The sequence below is a fragment of the Antrostomus carolinensis genome, unplaced genomic scaffold (assembly GCF_000700745.2).
Source record: "Antrostomus carolinensis isolate BGI_N321 unplaced genomic scaffold, ASM70074v2 scaffold17385, whole genome shotgun sequence".
Lineage (NCBI taxonomy): Eukaryota > Metazoa > Chordata > Aves > Caprimulgiformes > Caprimulgidae > Antrostomus > Antrostomus carolinensis.
In genome coordinates this window covers 15277-25144 of record NW_010314450.1, presented here as the reverse complement: position 1 = coordinate 25144, position 9868 = coordinate 15277, and positions in this window count along the sequence as shown.

Below are 9868 nucleotides of genomic sequence, written 5' to 3'. Positions count from 1 at the left end.
CACCATTACTGGTATGGACTGAAATAATAACGAATAGGAGGCAGGTGCATCGGGTTCCCATTAAAAAAAACCAACCTCATCTGGATGTCTCGCGGGCTAACAGCCCTGTGACAGGCTTCATCGGCCAGAGAGAGAGGGCGAGAGAGAGAGTAAGTGTGAGAGAGAAAACGAGACAGAGGGAGCAGCTGAGAAGGATCCCAGGGACCCAGTTCTGATCCCACAGCTGAGCACTGACTGCAGAGAGGACACGGGTGAGCTGCGGCTTTGACAGCAGCCGGGGTGGGAGAGGACCTCTGCGGTGGCACGCGCAGGTGAGTGCTGTGTACCTGTTCCAGATAAGTAGCTGTGTTTGCTGTGAGATAAAGTGTGTTTGAGCTCCTTGTGATCACCTTGACAAGGCAGAGAAGGTGACCGACGGGGAGTGACAGACCCTGCTAGTTTCATGCCTGCGCAAAGGGGAACACTGCAAGACTTTGGGAAACTGCAGGACTCCAGGAGCAAGTGGGGGTGAAAGTGGAGAGATGCCCTCTCTTTTCATTATAATTATTTCTATTTTGGCTATTTCTCCATTGGATGTTGGCATAATTTTCTGACTCTGGATGACACGTATTTTATTCTGATATTTCAGTGCTGGATAAGGTGAGAGTTTGACAGAGGACATCTGAAAGGACGGGATGGCATTCCCAGTGACAGGAGTCCTCTGGCACCTTTGTAGGTGCCCGACATTTCCTTGTGCAGGCACAGGTCAGGCAGGGCAGGACTAGAACAATATTGAAAATAATGTTCCAGCAAAGAAAGCGGGAAGGTTGTACATGCTGTGGCCTCTTGGAGTTTCAGAGAGATTTTCTTACCATTTGTTTCAGTGTCAAACTTCCTGGCACATTAGGGCATGAAATATTAAAATAGCTCGTCATGCAAGGACCGGGCTTTTTTTCATCTGTTGCCACTGGCAGGTTGGGGAAACAAATAAATAAATCAGAACTGGGGTGTTTGTTATGTGCTCTAGTCTGAAGTGGGGAGGGGGAATGAGAAAAAGCTTTATAACTTGAATTCCCTGTGGCATCTGAATAGAACAATTTTTTTTATATTTTTTTTTTTTTTTACTGCATGCAATGAGTTTTATTAATCTGCATGCCCAAGGGGTGGCACATGAAAAATGGTTTGAATATATATAATTAATTTTAGCTGGGGCAAAAGACATTTGACAAAGTCCAATGGCCATATAGGGTCAAATGAAAGCAGTAGGGGCATGCCTTACTCTGTACATTCATTAACGCACACGATGGGTTAAAATGTTGTTTTCTTCGGTGGCTTAAGGAAGGGAGAAAAATATTGATGGGGTGATATGTCTGGTAATATGCTTAATCACATCTGGTGTGTCTATATTAAACATCTATTGCCCACTGATTTTCCGAATGGAAAGTAAATTGCAACACTGGCCACCAACCCAGGCATTGGAACATGGAAGAAGGATAGTCATGAGAGCAGCTATCACAAGGGGAAAGTAGGAATGTCAGGTTTATAGGCAGCCAGGTTCCATCTGAACCATGGATTGTGCTAGCAAACCCCTCTGCTCAGTCATGGATGCACAGATTAAATCAGTCCTGACCAAGGGAATAGAAGGAATTCTGTACACCGTGGGAAGGAGGGAGCTAATTTGCAGTGTGAAAGCAGAGCGCTGCTGCTTCTTAAATTCGTTACCCTAATTCTAATCTTTTCCTTATGTTGAGTTGCATCTCAGCATGTGAAAGTCCAGCCAACTGCAGTGGATCTAATCATGGCTCTGTGTGAACAGTGATGACAGACCTCAGCTTGCTGGTGACAAAGGGGCAGACTGGCATCTTGTGTGTGGGAGGTAAAATCATCAAGGCTTCAAGCTTTAAAATAGTCCCTTAAATTTATTCTGCAGTGTACAACGTGGATTATCTGATGTTGAGGGACTGGGCTGAGCATGGGCATCTTCCACTGCAATCAGAGGGAGCTGCAAGTACTCAATACTTGGTACATCACATTTATTTAAAATCAAATACGATGAGTCCAGAAGACTCATTTGGGGCACCCGCATGCATGGTGTGACTATTCCTCATCCTGGAGCAGGGTGTTCTCCTGGTAAAAACAAAATGGCCTTTTGTGACCCACCTGGTCTGAGACCTGGTCTGCGCAAAAGAATGACCAGTAAGACCAGTACTGTCAGAATCACCTGATTCGATATAGTACGTTGGGTGGTTGTAGGGTTGCAGGTAACTGGTAGTTTTCACTGAATTTGGATTTTTATTCCATTTTCCATGCCCTTGCTCATCCATATGAAGGCAACTTTTTGGGTTTTTTTTCCTGTACTGTTTATGGGGTTCTCATTGCTATTATGTCAAAGTAGACTTTGAACCTGACTACTGAGCTTTGCATATCTTGACCCTTTACATATCTCTGACTATTTCTGCCCAAAAGCCGCCCTGACATCGCCTTGACCTTCAGCGCAGTGACTGACTGGACACCCATGCTGCAGGGAAATAGTGTGGCTTGGCCAAGTGACTCAAGTATGAGACTAGCTTTTGACCTTGGTCAACTGTTAATGAACTGGAAAATCCAGTCAGCTTTTTGGACCTACTAGATCTTGACTTCTTCACTTCTTGCTCTACCTGAGCCATGTGGTGGGCACCCACAGTTTCTTGGAAGACTCGTGCCAGTTGTCACCAGTCAGAATGGGTGGACTTCATACTGATAGACCGAAGAAGAAGGGAATTACAGAGAAAACAGAAGATGGAAAGAGTCTCATTTCCCCCCAAAAATATGTACTTTTAAATTCAATCCTGCAATAACTGTCCTGCAGCTGTTACCTCTTGACACTTCTTCGCTGCCCTTCAGCAGGGGAATGAACATGCTTCCAGGGAAAAACGTGTCCTCTTTGCAGTCAAAGCAGTGACCGCCGCTGAACATACCAGGCTTCGTGATGACATTTTGCAGGTTTTCAGTGGAATGCGGTAGCTTTTCCACTGGCACGCAGGGGTTAACAGGACTTTTGGGTGGGCGGGTGGAAAACAAGCTGTGAAATGGAAGAAGGTCAGTCTCGTGGAGGAGTTTGTCACAGATGGTTTTAAGTTATCAATCCATCTGTAGGAGAGGTCTCCATTCCTTCCCCCTCAAGAAAACTGTAAAACCAGGGCTGGAAATAAAGGCAAAGCCCTGTAAGGTCCAGGTTCAGTGGAGCACGCAGATCCGTGGCTCTCCTGGTACTTGCTAGACCCAACTGTCTGTCTAATTAGAATTCCCTGGTTGTTCAAGCAGATCCCAACAGCCAAATGCTATTTGAGACCAAATATCATGGGCTGTGCACTCTTCAGTGGGGAGCAAATCGCTGGAAAGGGAGTGTACACGGGAAGGGGAACAGCTTTGTGGCTCTGGATAGCTCAAGTCCTTTGGTTGGGCTGACTGTGGAAGGCTCTTGCTGCGGTTGATGAGAGCTCAATTCAAGTTTCAGTAGAAGCTGATAAATGGTTCCTCTGGGAGTGTTCCCATGGCTTACACAAAGTGTTACCGTCTTTAGAGACTTGTGTAGCAACTGGTTTTATTAAAGATAATTAACGTTAAGGCTACAGCATCCGGTCAACAAAGTAACATACCTGCTGCCCTGAACTGGTAAGACTAATGTCTAAGGAAGCATCGCCAGGGGTGGCTTAGATTGGGTTAATATATTTCTTCATCGAAAGGGTTGTCAAGCATTGGAACAGGCTGCCCAGGGAAGTGGTAAATACCACCATCCTTGGAGGGATTTAAAGACGTGTAGACGTGATGCTTAGGGACATGGTTTAGAGGTGGGCTTGTCAGTTTTATGTTTACGGTTGGACTCGATGATCTTAAAGGTCTTTTTCAACCAAAACAATTCTATGATTCTATCATTGGCCAAAACAGGTGGAGGAAAGGGCTGTGGAAAACCCACCAGGACACTGCTAGAAAACAGTGTCTGCTACTGAGAGAGAATTTTTCAGCACCACATGGAAAATCTTTATTGTCTTATTTTCTTGGCTTGTTAACTTTCAAATTGTTTATATTTGACTTTGGAATCGCTTCTACTTTTATATCACTCCAAATGTAACATGAGATATGGAACTGAATGATCTTAGCCCAAGCACCAGTTTGAACAATCACATTTTCTTCTATTGACATTGTTTTCTTGTGAACGGGGAAGGTATAAATACTGTTACCAGCAACAACTCTCAGAAAGAAAGAAGGAATGAAGAAAATTACTCCAGAACTTCATTTTCACATTTACCTTTTAAATTGTTAATTAAAATGGTCATCCAAAGCCCTGCAAAGGAGAAGTTTTTGGTATCTGCATCAGAGCAGCCGATGGATCATAGTGCTACCACGAGTGTCTTCTCCACTGAAAGATCATCTTTCTAAGACTAGTGGAAATGATGTCTTTCGTGGTTCTTCTGTCTTCAACCCTGCTAACACAAGTCTTATCTCCAGGACTAAGTGTTTGCTCTATGTTCCCTTCCTTGTTAACCACAGATTTTAGAACTCTAATCTCCTGATAGGAAACCAGAGGAAAACCTTGTTCTGGTTCTGTCAGCCCAGACATCATGTGAACCATGTTCTCCATGATAAAAATTCTTCCATTGCCAACTTCTGGAGCCAGCCCTTCATCTCAGAGTTGAACATGAGGTTTTAATATTAATGCATGGCACACAGTGCAAAGGAAAAAAATACTGCATGCTCTCAGCCAGAAGTGAATGAAAGTATTCTCTCAGACTGAGCAGGCTTTGTTGCCTGCATGTAGTGCTACTGGGAGAAGATAGCATTTGGTCCTAGACTGGCCATCTCTGTGAACATCAGGAACTAAATAGAGGTACCTTTGTTTCTAAGTGAGTTTTCTGAGTAGAGGAAGGAAGGTTCACAAGTCGCAAAGGCAGACTGGAAGCAAAAGATTTTGGAGCACGATGTGCCACACTTGGACTTCTGGGGTAAACCTTTCCATGGAAATAAGTGACCTTGTTGCTGCTCATGGGAACAGGGATCAGTGCGTGGCTGTGCTGGAAGGGAAGACTGCAAATCGAGATGTCAGTTTTGGCTGTTCTAGGAGGAACTGGATTTCTTTCAGGCCTCTCAGAATAGCACAGACTGAAAGACTCTACTTGGAAAAGCCAAGCCCAGGCATGGTTGCCCCATGCACAAATGCAGTAATCCACTATTTTTACTTCTTTGTTAAGGAATGATGAGATCTCCTAAGGACTTGTAGCCTCTGAGAACCAGTCTACTGATGTGTCCTACAAAACTTGGATGTACAGCTTGTTCCTTTCTTGGAGAAACCATTGATCTGCACAAATGTTTGTCCTTCTTTGAGGCACAAAGTCTCCACCCAGCTTGCACTTGGAAATCCAGTGTTGCCTTGACTGATGGTCACATCTGACCAAGTTGGCCTACTGCCTTGTTTGAGGCTTGCCAAAGGCACTGGGTTCAAGTGCACCTCCCTGGGTGCTGTGGGAAGTGTGGGTGTATAATGAGCTCCCTAAAACTGCATGCAGCACTGTATAGAGATATCCTGGTTAGGCAGCTACTGAGCACAGGCTGAGCTTCTCGGAGAGTGGAGAGGTGTGAGGGGGACAAGAATTTGTCATATCTTTTGGCACTTAGTGACATTTACAACAGACTAATAAGGGGCGCGGCTTCTTTTATACAGATCACTCATATTTGTGACCAAGAGACCTGTTAACAGCTATGAAGAGCTCTGTGGTCTGAGTCAACGGACAAAGCCACCGTGGTCCTGGGAGACAGAGTATTGACTTCAAGCAGGATCATCTCAGAAGCTCAACCTATAAGGTAGTGAGTTTGGTCAGGTCACCACTGAGATTTATGTGGGGATGATACCGAGCTTCACCTTCACTGTCAGTACAGTGTCACCTACAGTGTCAACTTCACTGTCATGGTAAACATTGCTCTGTGTTGCAGTGAGTCTGAAAGTTGTTGTAGATGTTCTGGGAGGAGTGGACTCCTGTAGCATACACTGATTTCCCTGGTGAGATGGAAGGCTGTTGTAGATCTGCTGTAACTCTCCCATAGAGCTAACATGGGACTTGTGGCACAAGTACAGTGGTTTCTAACGTTTTTTATCCTGGACATATTATTTCTTGGGACAGCAATTAGGGATATGTAATTTTTTCTTCTAGACATTTAGTAAAACTCAGTTGTCTTCGCTCTGTGATACTTGCTTTAAATTTAATGACTGTATGAAAATGTGTGTCTGTGTTACCAAAGAATACATGTGTATGTTGTGGCCATCAAAAGGAACGAGCTGATCTCTTCTCGTGTTGTCAGCCCGTCCCTGCTTCACCAAAGTGACATGAATTTACTGTCCTGTTCATCGCTGTTAGGGCTTAATTGCTTTCGTTCACTTACAAAATATAGTCGATGTGTGTCTCCTTCTGGCATTTTGTATCAATGCCACTTTCAAAAATAAATAAATATAGAGTATCTGGTGTATGTGTACGTAAATTGTGGACAGCATGAGCAATCACTTATGTTATATTCATAATCCCTGAGGCAGAAGAGAAGATCAAGTCAAGTATAGATTTACCGAAGGGATAAGTCACACAAAATCTGATCCTTGGGCATTCCTCTCCCCACTCTACACAAGACCTCCATTCATCACTGGAGTGCTTGTGACGTTCCCTCTCTATGACCTGCTCAGAAGTTTTCATGAAGTTGCACTTGTGCAGTTGTTGGCCTTCAGTTCTAACCAAAGTCTTAGAGATTTCCCTTTAAAAATCTTCTGGAGTGGGAAGACTCAAGCTCAAAATATTACTTAAAGTTAACAAATAAACAAAGAAAGTCTACCCAAAGCTAAAAGAGAAATTTTAGGTGAGAGATCCTTCTTCTTGGTGAGTATCCGGATCTCTGGTGTCAGGCACAGCTAGGATTTGAGACTGAGCACACAGCAATTTGGTGTTTTGTTTAGAACATTTGCTGTGTTGGGACTGTCCTGATTTTTATGAATTACAAAGAGAAATAGAATGCTGCATCTGCTGAATCATTTATTATAATGATATTTCAAGTCTTCTACTGTGGTCTATGCTAATAGCTTTGTACTCCACTCGTTGCTCTGCTTGTGCCAACGTCTGTGGTACATCCCGTACCTCTGGACCCATCACCTCTGTATGAATCACCCACTGCCTGGCACTTCTCTACAAGTTCACCTAATTTTGCTCACCAGTCTCTGCCAACAATTATGTCACATTTTGTCTGTGTGTTCTGCTGTCTGAACCTCATAAATAACTACTTGTGACACCACTGGTACCTCTAAATCCTGTGACTCCCAAATGTTTTGCTTATTCACTTTGCTGATTTATGGCCCTATCACGAGTGTCCAGTCAGACTGCAAAAAGGAATGGGCTCTTGCTCTGTCTCATCCAGACTGATTGATGGACAGACAAGATGAAGGGCAGATGTCCCATCCCATCAGGCTATCTATCTGGATTATTTTGGTATTTTTAAAATATTGTCAGTAGTCAAAGGCTTGCTCCTGCTCTGCATTCAAAGCCATGGAAGCTTTCCCACTGTCTCCAAAGGGGATGTCTCCACAGCTGAAAAGCAGACAGACTTCTGCCTGGTTTGAGAAATAGCCAAGTCTTGGTTACCTGAGCAAGTCTAACACATAACACTGATGTGTTCTGCTGAGGGGTGAGAGTGTTGAGCTACTTCCAGTGTTAACCCTCTTGTGCTGGGGATGTTGGTCAACAGCTTTTCACCTAGGGAGGGGTTGATCGCCTTTTGAAAGTATTTGTCTGCCTCTGTTGAACGAATCAGTGATCATCTTAGTGTGGGCACCTGGGTTTCAAGCATCTGTGAGTGAAGTTATGAATTACACTATGACAATTTTTTGAAAGCTTTTGCTGCCTTTCTTTTCTTTTAAAAGTTCTGTGATTTCTTTTTCTAGGATTGAACTGAAGTCAAAGAAAAAACATGGTTATTCATGTAACAAGGGAGTAGAGATTTTAAAAGTAAGCAGGGCAGGGTCTGAATGACTCTGTGCCAGCTGATATGTTGTTTTCTGATCCTCATTTAACACAGAATACACTAGAAAATGTGATGTGATTGGATGAATTATGCTGAAGGAACGTCCTCTTGTGTATCCTGGCACTGTTATTTTAACTGTGCAATCAATGTGTGCTATTAAATGCTTCTGTCTCACTCTCCAGAAGACAAGAACGCTCAGGAGTTGAAGGACTCACAGCAGCTTATCTTTAATCCAAGTGAATTTCCAAAATATTTAAGGCCCTGTAAACTCAGCGGTTTATGCATAGTGCACATAGTGCATGTGGTACATGGAGAGGATGCATACATGGCACCTATTACTGCCTACACAAATATTGGCAGTATTTGATTTTTTCTTAAACTAGATTTGAACATGACCATCTCTCAATGGTTTAAAATTACATTAACATATATCCACAGTGACACCAGACTGAGAACAACTGTCTGACATGGTACATTTGTTAACATAAGAAAATAAGAAGTTTCTTGATGGCTTTGGAGCTGAGAATTGGAACCACGTTCATGTTTCAGTAGAGGTGCACGTCAATATTGCCTAGTGTGGAGGGAAGAAGTCGGGATTAACAAAGAATAAATGTGAGCGTAACACAAAAAGAACCCAGGGGAATACTGTTGCAAGCTGATGTCAAGTCATCACGTTGTTGAAAGTTGTAAGCATTAGACATTTCAGCTCCAGGAGTGGTGACATGTTTAGGAAGATACAAGACTGCAAAAGGCAATAGGGGATTATAATGTTTGTTATTAACACAGTTCAGTACTTTGGAGGACAAATTAAGTCCACCAGAAGAAGGTCATCTAGAGTCTCTGAAAATCTCTGCCATTTGCTGTGCAGTGCCCTGTCCGGTGCAGGGCAGGGTGCCCTGGAATCATCTTATTTTCATTTCATTTTTTGTGTGTTTTCCCTCCCACAAGCTGTACATTCCCTTCAATTGCCATTTTTAAAACATCTAGCAATGTTTACAGAAGGTGCTATGTGATATACCAAAATACCAACACCCAAAAGCTGCAACACTGGAATGTAAAACTCTTGTTTTGGTGGCTAGCAACAATAGTCACCCAGAGCAGAGCGGGGAGGTGGCAGGAAGAGAGAACTTGCCTGTTGTTCGCACAGTCCCACGTATCATTTCCCATTTCTGTTGTTTCATGTGCATTTCCCCTGAAGTCAGTGAGGCTCACAGAATGATTTTCCAAGTAATCAGTTATTTATGAGATTTGTATAGTGTGCAGAGCCCTAAAATAAGATTTGTGTTAAGGACAACAGTGATTCATTGTGAAGAGATGTCTGTGATCCTATTTGCAACTGCTGACTAATGGAAAAATGAAGTTTATCCTTTTGGTTTAGAATTTGACTCAGAAGTCCTGGGTTACACTTTCTTTGGCCTGTTTATGGGACATACAGCATAAATTATTTTTGTGAGCTTAGTTGTCTTTTACCCTTTACTTACCCAAGTATCACATAGATAATGCAACTCCAAGCTAAATGTATAATAAGGAGATGTTGGGGTCCTACCCAGAGTTTACATCAGGTGTAGTGTGGTAACACTAGGTTGGGTGAATGTCTGATGTAGAGAACAGAATTAAGATCATAAGTGTGCTGACAAAGTCCATCTGCCTTTTAAAACTGTTAAAAGTTGCATGTTCTTGTGTGACTCTGTGTTGACTGAAGGAGTGCAGAGGGTAAATGGAGACACAGCATTAATCCCACATGGGAATCTAATCTAATTGCTCTTTCAGAGCTCCAGTAACTCTATAGTTTCTGAGCATCTCTCATATGACAAGGAATCTGCCTTCACAGTTTGCTTGCAAGATAGTGATGTGTTAC